Source organism: Sturnira hondurensis, unplaced genomic scaffold (genome assembly GCF_014824575.4).
Source record: "Sturnira hondurensis isolate 20B ecotype Veracruz unplaced genomic scaffold, ASM1482457v3 Scaffold0008196, whole genome shotgun sequence".
NCBI classification, from domain to species: Eukaryota; Metazoa; Chordata; class Mammalia; order Chiroptera; family Phyllostomidae; genus Sturnira; species Sturnira hondurensis.
In genome coordinates, this window is record NW_028080827.1 from 16,458,818 (window position 1) to 16,471,590 (window position 12,773).

Here is a 12,773-nt window from a genome sequence, read left to right on the forward strand (position 1 = left end):
GGAGTCAAACACGTCAACAGTGTGACTAGTGTTAACAGCACTGGCATAGGACAAAGCGAGATCGAATGCCTCCTGCTAGGACACAGAGATGGACACAGCATCACCTCTGCAACACTCTGACCAAACCTGCACCACACAAAGCCTCACGAGGGAACGTCCAACAAACCCAAAGGAGGTACTTTTTATGAAATAACTGCCTAGATGCTTTAAAAATGTCAATTGTCATGAAAGGCAAAAACAATGAAAAGGAAGAAATGTTCTAGTTTAAGGGATAAAAAGAGAGATGATGCCAAATGCAGGTATGATATGGGATTTTCCTTTGCTATAAAGGACTTTAATGGGATACTTTGTGAAATCTGAAAAAAGTCTGTACAGTAGATAATAGTTGGTGTCAAAGTTAATCTCTTAATTTTGATTATTGTTCTGTAATTATATAAGAGAAAGTCCTTGGTTTTGGAAAATATATGCATTGAAGGAATAGAGAAGTATAATGTCTACAAATAACTTGCAGACAGTTTGGGAAAAAATAAAATTATACACCCAAATGGATAAGATTAAGACAAATGTGGCAAGACCTTAATGCGTAGGAAATCTGGGTGAGAGATGTACAGGAATGCTTTGTTTATACTATTCTTGCAACTTCCCTCGAAGTCGAAAATTACATCAAGAAATCATTTTTTAAACAATTTTAAAGCAATCATAGAACCAAGTCCCGAAGACTAGGACTTTGTGGGTTGGAAAAGGAGGAAAAGGGAACTCCAGGTCCAGTAAAGACTTCAGAAAGTTTTCAAGAAGCGCCTGGGTGCCGGCGGGCCCCCTGCACAGAAAGCTGCCTGTGGGCAGGTCCTGGGAAGAGGCTTCCCCCGCTCCAGGCAGACAGCAGTTGGTGCCTGGGAAGTGGCCAAGGGCGGGGCCCTGGCAGACAGGAGCCAGGTGTGGCCAAGGCCCTGACTGTGGGCCGTAAAGCTGGACGTGTAACTTAGGACCAAACTGCAAAGGCCCTTGACTGCCAAGGCGTCAGGACTTCACCCTATAAACAGCAGTGGGCAGTCAATGAGAAGACAATGGGTTGACCAAAAAGTCTGTTTCGTTTTTTTCTGTAAAATAAAAGGCACATTTTTCATTTTCACCAACAACTTTGTTGATTTGGGTATTTTGAGTATGTCAGCTACCTCCCACATGATAGAACATTGATTGTTCCCAATTACTGTCTCAATGTGATCGCTGTCAACTTCAACTGGTTACCTGACCAGGGAGCATCACCCAGCAAGAGGAAATCTCCAGCACAAAACTTGGCAAACCACTTTTGACGTGTTTGATCGGTCACAGCACCTTCTCCATACACTGCACAAATCTTTTTTCTTGCATTTCAGTTGTGTTTTTACCTTTCTTGGAAGAATAAAGGATTATATGCCAAAAATGTTGCATATTTTCTTCTATCTTCAATATTAAAATGGCTATACAAAAATTCACCAATTTCAATGTTTTTTTTTTAATGGACACTGATATGACAGCTGTCACAACACAATCTAACAAAAATATTTCAAAGGAAGTTAAAGACAATTAAGTGCTACTAGAGCCATCTTACAGAAAAACACAAACACACTTTAGCCAACCCAATACATCTCCTAGAAGCAGGGAAGCCCACAAGGTGACTACTGCGACGTCCGGGAATGAAAGAAGATGCCAAGAGCTTGATTTACTTGCCTTTCAGCCAGAACCAGAAAGGCAGTCTTTACACTTGAACCGCAGGGAGGCAAACTGGCGAGCTGGTTTAGGTGTTGGGATTCCAGTTTGCTCTGCATTTCGGAGGCCCCTGGACAACTGACTCACCAGCAAGGGTAAGGCTTAGGGGGTGCAGCAGGCATGGACAGATGGACAGCCAGGGACCGAGGGCCACTAGCCGTCTCATCATCAACGGCCTTTGCTAAATTCAGAAAGCCACCCACATCCCCGTCCCAGCCAATACAGTTTCCTGCAGTCACCCTCAGCCCTGGTTTCCCAGATTTCAACATAGCAGCACGTGGGGCCGGTCCCACCACTTCCTCCCTCAGAGGCTAAAGGTCACGCATTTGTTTCCTTGTGTTTCCACTGGGCATTTTCGAATCACATGGAGTCAATCCATTCACACCACCCTGAACGAATATTTGCCCAGTGCTTCTGTGTGCTTAAGGGACTCACCTACAAAGGAAAGGGAAAGGGCATAGGACGGGGTGGTGTCCAGGCTACACTATAATGAGAATGATTTCTTTCCTTGGGGGTTTACTTGCTATATCCAAATTAGAGAGGGAAGTTAGTTTCTCTTCAAATATGAAAAGAATTTCATTATCTTGAAGTCGTTCTCAGCTTAATGAGGATGGAGCCAAGTGACAAGTGGCATAAAATAACAAACTGAGCAGCTTATTAAACACTTGGGGAAGATGTGCCCTGTGTGGTCTGACGACTTTCCTTAGAGGTACCTGTGGTTGTAGCTCACCGAGGGGCTTCTTCCTAGCCCCTGACTAAACTGACTAGCAACTGATTCTTCCTAGCAACGGACTAAACCCAGCCAGAGAAATAGTGTTTTTACTGTGGTGCTTTATAGTCTACAGCACCTGTTCACACACACACACACACACACACACACACACAGTGTCCAGTGACCCTCCCAGGACACTCCTGCAGGGGACAGAGGAAGGCGCTGCACTGCACATTCTGCTCCCCCTGGGCACACAGGGGAGGGGTCCTAGCTGCTCCTCAGGGGGTGGGTGAAGCTTCCCAGAAGACAGCAGTTGAGCGGGGCTTGGAATGATTGGTAGGATTTCTTCACTCAGAAAAGAGAAAACGGAGGTTACTGTAGGTCGAGGCAACAGTGTCATTGTTTACATGCACTATGATGCCAGTGTCTGTAAGCACTTTTAGCTTTCCCTGGGGTGAGGGTGGCCTGGGACAGACATCTCGAGTGATGTCTTCAGTGACAGCTCCCTCCAGAGGAACCAGGGTGTTTCAAGGGCTGGCAGGCACGTGTCTTGGGGTGCTGGTGGGTGTGCTTCTGGTGGACAAGGCCTGGCTGGGAGACAGAGGTTAAGAATATCTGCTTTCTCTCTCTCTCTCTCTGCCATTCCTTTTTCCTCAATGACTACTATTCTAGAATCTACCACGTAATGACCACAACCGGCCAGGGACAAATGAGGGAGGAGCCAGAAACCGCATCCGTCATCTGTCCTTGTTGAGACACTGAAAAAAAATGTTGGCCTGGAATCAGTGCAAAGTTGAGCATAAAGCCAGAGGGGGTGGAGATGTAAATGCTTCTCATAACTGGTGGCCAGTGAGAAACTAGCTGTGGACAGCAGTTCAGCAGAAGGGCTTCCCCCTAAGCGGCTGGGCAACCAGGAGCTGGGAGGACACAGGAAGGGACTCTCAAAAGGAAACTAGACATCAGTTGGGGGGTGGGGGAGGGGGAGTTGAGGCCCTTTGGGTTGCCTGGGTGCTCAGTCACGGCCCAGCTAGCACCAAGAGAGCTTTGAAGGGGGCAACCAGTCCCCCACCCCAAACAGACATATCTGCACCTCTGGGGTCTTCAGAGTGGGCCTGGCTGAATGGTGCCCAAGGAAACCTTGCACAGCACCCCACTGAGACTGCCCCTGACCAGAGCGGGGAGAGAACCTCCCACCCACTACAGCAGCCAGATGAGGCTGTGGCCAGGAGCCAAGTGGTGATGACTCAAGCAAGGGAAGCCCCAGGCAGGTTACTGTGAGCCAGTCACACCACCTCCTGCTGTCCTCGGCCAGCCACCATGCATCTCCTCTCAACCGTACCCACCCCTTACCTGCACCCTGAGCAGCCGGGCTCAGCCAGCTCTGCCTGCAGAAGCAGCACACCCAGGAAGGAGAAGGGTACAGCATACGTGGTTTTATTGCACTTCACAGATGTTGTGTTTTTACACACTCAAGGCAAAACCCTCCACCAGCAACAAGATTGTGACTGAGTGTATTGTGTTACTCGCTTTATTACAGGGGTCTGGAACTGAACCTGCAATATTTTTGAGGTGTGCCTATATTTAAATTATAAACAGCGCAGTTACTGAGATTTTTAGTAACCAAATTGAACTACAAGCCTGGAAACCTTAAAGGGACTCAAATAAGCTGTTGCCTTAAGCCTGTGGAGGGATCCAGGCCAAGAAAGGTTAATGCAATCACGAGAAGAAAAACAAGTTTCATGTTTGCTCATACACAACAAAAACAAACCCACTAGACTCACCTGTCCCTCCCAACAACCTTGGGGTTATTTTGTTTTTGTTTTTTAACTGAGGTGAAATTCATATAACACTGAATTGATGATTACAATGTGTACAGTTCAGCACTTGTTCGGGATGTTGTACAACCTCGACCTTTAGCAAGTTCCAAAGCCTGGGCATCAACCCTCAGGGTTGTTTTTATGCCCTTGTTACTGATGAGAAATTAAGCCTCAGGAAAGTGAAGGGACTGGCAGATCCAAGTTCATCGATGGTAGAGGCCACCCTTGAACCCAGATCCTTGAGCTCCCTTGGAAGGGGGGAACATCTGTCTCCAGACTTGGGTGACAGCCGCTGAACTGACTTCCCATGCTCCTGTATCCCCTCCCTCCAGTTGTCTTACGCACAATCAGTAGAAAGGTCGTCTCCTACAGCAAGGCTCTGACAGCACCGCTCCCTCCTCAGCCTCCCAGGGTCCTTCTCAGCATCACAATAAGGTCTGAGCTCCTTTACCTGCTGGAACCTTCATGGCTGACATACTCACCAAGCCATTTGTTTCTCAGAAGCGCTTGCTCATCTTCGACCCAGCAACCCTGAGATGGGAGGCTGATCCCAGCACAGCCCCTCACCTTTACCTTGTCCATCAGCTGCCAGCCAGCCTGCATTTACCGTTTAGATTTCTTAGGCAGGATCAGACACACACACTGGCTCCAAAAACTGTAAGAAACACATATCAGGTTCTCTGAGCGATGTCATTGGAGTCCCCCTCACTTGACTTGAGGGAAACCCATCTTTCCACCTTAATTAACTAGATTATTTTAAGGTCAAATAATGAATGCAATGGAGATGTTAAATACGTTGATGCTAACATATATACTAGTCAAAAAGATGTTCATGCTGCCAATAAATAAAATCTTACATATAATATGACTCTGTTTCAGAAAAACACATGTCTATATATAGAGAGAGCACATAAATGTCTCAAACTCATGCATATATTTGTGTAAAAGTCTGAAAAGAATATACTCCAAAACGTTGATGATGCTTCTGTCTGGGCTGGGTAAGATGAAGTGGCTTCTAATTCTCTCCTTTTGCTGTTTCTTTTTTCCTGCAAAAACATGGCCTGCATAAGAAAAAGAACACTGAAGAGGAAAAGCATTTCTGTAGTGCTTTGCTTGCCCATCTTAAAGGGGCTTGCTTATGTCACAACTAGTCAAGTCTATGCATCTGCCTTCCCCTCCCTTCCGTGACATCTCCATGACGTGCTCAAGGATTAATTATCGAGCTATCAAGTGGACTCGCGCTCTCCCCTCTCTAACCCCTCCCGAGTGGCAGGGCCAGTGTTGGAGCTCAGACCCATGTCCCCCCAGACGGGCCTCCAGGAGGATAATCTCCTGACACTTGCCAGTCCCGGGTTCCTGAAGTTGCCTGCCAGGCATTGGTACCAGTGCATGCAAAGGGGTGGCCACAGCCATACACAACGTCCTTGTCCATTTTCTACACTCACAAGGCCAAAACCAGCGGAAGAAACCCAAGTCGTAGACCCACCAAGTCCCTTGTGCTTGTGGAGTTCTCCTCAATCTGATTTCATTACTGAAAGGCAGACGTTTCATTGCCAGGGCAACCAGGATGGGACTGTGCACAGGCAGCCTTCACCTCCACCTTAATTCTATTCTGCTGAACTCCCACTGGCTTCTGAGCTCACTTCACATTTGTGGTTGCAAGAATGTAGAGATTCTTCAGTTCTGCTGGTTTCTTTTTTCTGCATCTTGTTTTGTCTCCCTTGGTAAGGTCCCACTGAGATGTATAGTTTCTCCTGCAAATGACTAGTTCAACTCCTTTTATTCTTACCAGCTAAACTTGATATCTATCACTCCTCTCTTACTGTTTTGTGGTCAGTACCGCTCACTCAAAACAGATGAAGGTGTATTTTCAATGTATTAAAACCTGACCAGGATGTCCAAATTGGAAATTTCCAGTTAAGAGGATGCTGTTTGTTTTTCCCACTTGATCTGCATTTTCCCCCTTGGTTTTCCTCTTCTGGCTCCGCAGAGACATAAACATACATGTTTATAAACCTCAGTGGAGGAGCAGCTGCCTGTGGCTTGGCCTGGTTGCGGTGAGACTCGAATTAATTCTCCCTCCCCGGTGAAGTTCACCTGACAGAGAAGTAGATTCCTCAATAATAATAAAACTCACGTAGCTGCCTTCAAGTACCTCTCATTTCATCTCATGTCCTAGTTAAAATATCTGTGAAATAGGCTCCATTTCTGGAATTACACCCCCCCAAAGTTGTTTTCTGGGGATCTGAGCTTCAGTAATCTAAACATACTAGCCTTGCACAGCACCTGCCACTTAACTGTTGAAAGGAATTAAATCAAATAGAATCACACCAAATTAAACTGTAAACTAGCCTTGAAACTAAGGTCCACTGGCCTCGTAAATGCAGCCTTGTTGAAACCGCAGTGTCTAAGAGGAGGCAGGCACTGCACTGGGGTCCCTTCTGGCAGGCAGCATGAGGGGTTTCTCTTCCGAGCTCATCGCTGTGGGTCCACTCTGGTTTCTTAGTCACTGCCTGTGGTAAACGATTAGCTTTTAGGTCGAGAGTGAGAGTCTCCAACTCGTGAGAGAGGCTGAGTAGAGCTCAGCCTAGGTGTGAATGAGCATAAACTGGGGGAGGGGCACTCCCCCTACAGTCAGTGAAGGAAACAACCTAACAGTTAGAAGAAACAAGACAGAGTGAACGGTGTGAAATGTGAAATGAGCCGTGTGACCAGTTTGTGGGTAGGTCCCCGCCCTGAAAGTGGCTGAGAGAAACCAAACGCAGAGAGATACAGTCAACCTCAGGGTGCAGCCTGGCCCTGCGCCTGACACTTGAAAGGAAGCCAGCCGCTGTGCTATGTTGTGCCGTTGGTTTTCACGACACATCTGGGAGGCACCATATTCTGTCATGTATAATACACACCCATGTATTTGGCCCAAACTTTCAGGGGAAAAATTTTTTTCATTTTAGTTTTTTAATTCAATTTTTAATTTATTTATATTTAGATACTTATTTTTTATATTATAAAGGAATTTTAGCATTTATTTTTTAATGTATTATGGTACAAGAAGTTTTATATAACAAATAATCATAAGAATAGATACCAGGTATTTCAGGCACTACACATATATAATGCACGACCTTATTTTCCCCTTAAAAATTTGGGCAAAAAAAGGCACATTATACATGGCAAATTATGATAGCTGATATTCCCATTTTACGGAAGGGGAAACTGAGGCCCAGAAGGGTTAAGGAGTATAATGGAAAGGGCATCACCACCAGCAGCAGACAGAACTGGGTTCTAGCGTCACAGATGGCATCTCCTACCACCCGCATGGCTTTGAGTGATGACTTACATCAAAGTCTGAACCTCAAAGTCTTCATCTGTGAATGGGCGACATAGTTATGCGCACCTCAAAGAGTGGTTGTGAAGATTAAGTACAATGAAAGAAAATGACACACAGAAAATAAGACCCTGACACATAGGAAGTCGGTTTTCCATGAATGTGGCTCCTTTTGCTACTCAAAGTCAAGCAGCTGGCAGGTCACAAACCAAGGTCACCTGTCTCCCTGGGGTGGTGAGGTAGGGACTCCTCTTGAGGACAGGGCCCCCAGGACCCCTCCCAGCTCCCTGTGCCTGCCCGGGAATCGCCAGCTGCAAGGACCCTTTCCTGTGTGGAAAGGAGACAGGGAGGAGGTGCTCTGGGCTCCAAGCCAGCCCCTGCCCTGACCCTGCCTCACTCTCCCAGCCTGGTGACCCCTCTGCTGCACTTGCTTTCAGGTGACACACTTTAGTGTCCACAAAAGGGCCAGTTCTGTGCCATGAAGCTCACAGAAGCCCTGATTCAGACCTCGGCCCCATGCCGGGTCTCACTACTTCAGCCTCTGGGTTAACCCTCACTCACCATTTCTCCCCTACTGGCCCAGACCCCAACGATCTTTCATGTGGAGGCAAAACACTTGTGCCTCCTCCGGGGTGCCTCGCATCACACTGTCACCTGCAAACAGCTCTGCCTGGCGCAGCCCACTGGCTCTTGACCCTCCTGCAGCGCTTGTCACCTCCTGCTCTGCATCCCAGTAGTTTCCTCCCCCAGGAAGGAGGGCTCACCAGAAACTTTCAACTGTCCCTTAAAGAATTTGAATTAGGGACCTTGTACCCCTTAAGAGTTACCCCCAGAAGTAACTTTTTCTGACCTACCCATATGGCAGAGCAAACAACTAATCACCGAACATCTGCTCTTATCTTTCTGCAGTTCTAGACAGTCATATGTGATTAAATTCGGTTATTTTCTCTTGTTAATCTGTCTCCTGTAATGATTAGACCTGCTGAAAGAACTTTGAAAAGTAGGGAACAGTTTCTCCTTCCCCGTACGAAGCACGCTGCCTAAGAAACGACCCATCTGTCCCTTCCCACCTCCGCCCCCGCCTCCGCACGAAAAGCAGCCGCTCTTCCGTATTTTGAGTTTAAGTTTGCCTTTTACTTTTTGTTTTCAGTTTTTCGCGAACACGTATGCATGTCTAAACTATACATGTTTTAAATGTGCTGGCTTGGGGTGGGGTTTCATATAAATAATATCGATTTGAACATGTACGGAAGAGAGACTCAGGGACCCCCAGGGGGCCCTAGGTCACGCTTTGAGCACTGTTGCCTACACGGAACTTGCACATGGGCACCAGGAGGGCTGTTCTAGATTGTTTATTGCAGCACCATTTGTAATAGGAAAAAATGGACCCAAACATCGTGCATCGGCAGGAGAATGAATACATGAATTGTGGTTCATTCACACAAGGGAATATTTTACAGCAGTGAAAATAAAGCCCCCTTTCCCCATCTTTTACATGGAAAGTCTGTGTATTAACGGAGTTCTTGCATTCTGCCAGAGGAGCTCATTTGATTGGTGTAGACTGGAACATCAAATGAGGCCATGTACAAAACAGGTATTTAAGAGATGGACAAATGAGTGAACATTCCAGAAGGCTGTGAATGGAAAGGCGAAGCCAGAGTCACCGAACGTCCTTTGGTGACCTTTCTCATGTTAAACGAGCAGGCTGTAGCCTTTTTAGTTTTCTGAAGCTCTTGATTTCAGACCAATGATTAAAAGCTAACTTCCTGCTTTTAAAATGATGTTTATGTCACCCTGCAAAATACTTCACAAACAGTGGGGCTTAATAAATACAGGCTCGCAGAGACTTCAGCAAATTTATAAAAGATTTTCCCTTTGGAATTTGAGAGCAGAGCCTCCAAACAAGTACATGTTGTGCTTAAAGCTGAGCCTTTTTGCTGGAATAATAACATTTCAAAGCAAAATCTTCCCACGCATCTGATCCCCAGTTGAAGGGGAAGAAGGAACAATTGAGAGCTTTATGGAGATGCCAGGCAGGCCCCTGAAATGATGCTCATCAGCATAAAGTCCTAAAGGATGTAGAGAAAAAGACCCAAGGTTCCTGTGGATGGAAACAGTTCCCAAGGGCTCTCTCCTCCACCACATGCCCCACTTCCTGCCAACACACACACACACACACACACACACACACACACAGCTTCTGTCTCCTCCCGTCAGTTTAGGCGCCGCATTGTTAAGTGGTAGCACCACAGTGGCCAGAGATGGCTGAACTGAAAAGGGTGTGGTATAGGATACAGGTCACATCTGTACTTCAAACACACACCTATGTCAATAGTTGTTGACACTGTGATACTTCGTGTATCAGAGGCCTTTCCCAGCAAACTTACTGTTCCTGAACATAGATTTTCCACATAGTAGTACTTTCATGTCTTTTTGAGACAGTAAACGTCAAATTTCCCCGTCCCCAATTTTCCCATGTTGCAGTGTCCCCATGTTGCCAGTACCACCGGCCCACACCCCCCATTTCTTCCCTAGCTTAATTCCCAAGGACGAGGCAGCCAGATGTGTACCCATAAACAAGGGACTAGAGGTTTCTTTTCAGGAGAAACTTGCCCAAGAAAAAAACCTTAAGGCATTAAGAGTTAAAGATCACCTAAATAAACAGTAGGGATCTCTGCCTAGTTATCCTGCCTCAAGCCTTTTAATCAATAACCCTATTTTCTCTCTCCTCCCCCCCCAACACTTAGCTTTTACATGCTTCACTTTTAAGGATAAAGAACCAAAAATAATATATACAATTGAGGAAGGTCTCTAAAAGAGAAAAGCTGAAACAAACAAGACAATGAACTCAGAAAATAGGAGTCTATGGAAAAGAGGAGAGAGGAGAAAATGATACCCATGAAATGAGGACAGAGAGCTGCTTTTAGGAAGGAGGTCTTGGAATTTAAAAAGAGTGATAGAAATGACAGCTCAGTAAAAGAGTTGGGAAATAAAATTTATGAAATCTCCCAGAAAATAAACAAGCAAACCAAAAAAACCCTGCTATAACTTTTGGTTGAAATCAGACATTTAAGATGCATTTGCATTACCATCTAAGAATTATTTAAGAAGCCTTGGTTTAGAAGATTCGTTTTTCAACATATCCTCCTGAATCCACATCTGACTTTTCAGACATGCGGGGACTCCCCCCTCCCTTTCGTGTGTTTTGACTTCCAAGAATTACTCACTTCAAATGTAGAGGTGTTTAAATGAATGAGTCTATCAAATCAAAGTCTGATTTCTGGTTAACGAATAAAGTATTGAATGCAACTGACTTAGAAATAGACACAAAAGCCAACAGAAAAAAAATCCAGAAATAGACCCAAGTATATATGTGAGTGTAATACTTAATGAAATTGGCAACTCAAATCAAAAGAGAAAGGAAGGACTATTTAATACGTGGCATTGAGACAATTGACTAAACACCATTTTCCATTTGAGAAAACCATTTAAATTATACTGCTACCTCACTCCTTCCTACAAAATAAATTCCAGTTGAGTAAAAAAACTCAATGCAAAACATGAAACCATAAAAGTATAGCAAGAAAATATATGTGACTATATTTATAACCTTGGAATGAAGAAGGCCTATCTAAACATGCCATGAAATAGGGAAACGACAAAGGCAAATATTGATAAATTTGAGTGTATAATATTTTTAAATTTCTGAATAAGAATAAAGGCAAAAACCAACTAATAAAAATGACTACAGCATATATAATAGATAATTGGCTGATTTCTTTAATATTCAAAGAGTTCTTACCAATGAATAAAAAAAAAACCCACCCAGTTGCACTAGTTGAGAGCTGGTAGGGAAAACAGAAACCCTGGCAGGTAACTCATATGGGGAAAATTAATGCATCTGGTTATGCAGACACTGGGGCAGAGGGCCAAAGACAATCGGTGTCTGTATGTAATAAGCTGCGCCTTCTTGGAATTCACAACATAGAGAGCTAAGAATGTTACTTTATAAAAAGCACCTACAAACCAAAAAGAAAAAGATGAACAACCTCACATAAAAAATGGGCAAAATACAGGAAAAGAAAATTCACAGATCAGAGAAAATATGAATGAGTCTCAAACACATGGAAAGGTGCTCTATCTCATTAATAAGAAAGTAAAAATTAGCCCTGGCTGGTGTGGCTCAGTGCCCTGAGCACTGGCCTGCAAACCAAAGGGTCGCTGGTTGGGTTCCCATTCAGGGCACATGCCTGGGTTGTGGGCCAGGTATGTACGGGGCACGTGAGAGGTAACCACACCTTGATGTTTCTCTCCCTCTCTTTCTCCCACCCTTCTCCTCTCTCTAAAAAATAAATGAATAAAATATTTTTTAAAAAAAGAAAAGAAAAATCAAAACTATAATGAGATAATATTTTTGACTTACCATTTTTTTTTTCAGATGAGTTGGTTTAATTCCAAGCAGTACAGAATTCTGAGGGGAACACAGACTGAAGAACACACTTGAGCAGGATTCTGGGGTGGGTTCACTCTGGCCTCGCAGCTCAGGCTGACATAGCAGACTGAGAAGAACTAACGAGATGGGTCACTGCACAACTATTATCATTTTTCTTTTTTTACAAAAGTTTATTCTTAAATGTACAACAGGCTCTGAGGCAACACTTCATTGTAGCTCTAGGGGGGCAATAGATGTTGTGACAGGGAATCCAGATGTCAGAACAGGAACGGAATTGAGGACCGTCCTCCTCCTTGCCCAAGGCACAAGGGATAGCTCACTTTTTGCCAAATTTCTTAATTCTACCTGTGGCCACGGGGCCCTTCCCTGTGGACTTCGCTTTTAGCTCTTCAAGTTCCTTCTGCTCCTTTTTTGCTTCTGCTTCGAGGCCTTATTCTGTCCATCTCCTTGGCCTGCTTCCAGCGCTGCTTCTTGCCACCTTCAAGGCTGGACATGGCGCCTGCCACCTCTTCCCCAGACCCCACCACCAGAAGCCTCATTTTGGAAAGATCAAAATTTATTACAAAGACCAAGTACTGACTTAGAACTATCCAAACCATTTAAATGGAAAAGCAAGTTACAGAATGGTGTGACCATCTGTGTCCCTCCAAAAGAGAGAAAATATATATTTTCCATATATATGCATATATATACCATATATAATATGAGCACTTATATCAT

General features: G+C 44.8%; 1 pseudogene; it reads right to left on the bottom strand.

Moving 5' to 3' along the window:
- Positions 1–12,369: 12,369 nt before the first annotated feature.
- On the bottom strand, positions 12,370–12,547 carry LOC118992524 (translation machinery-associated protein 7-like; annotated as a pseudogene).
- Between the last annotated feature and the right edge of the window lie 226 nt (positions 12,548–12,773).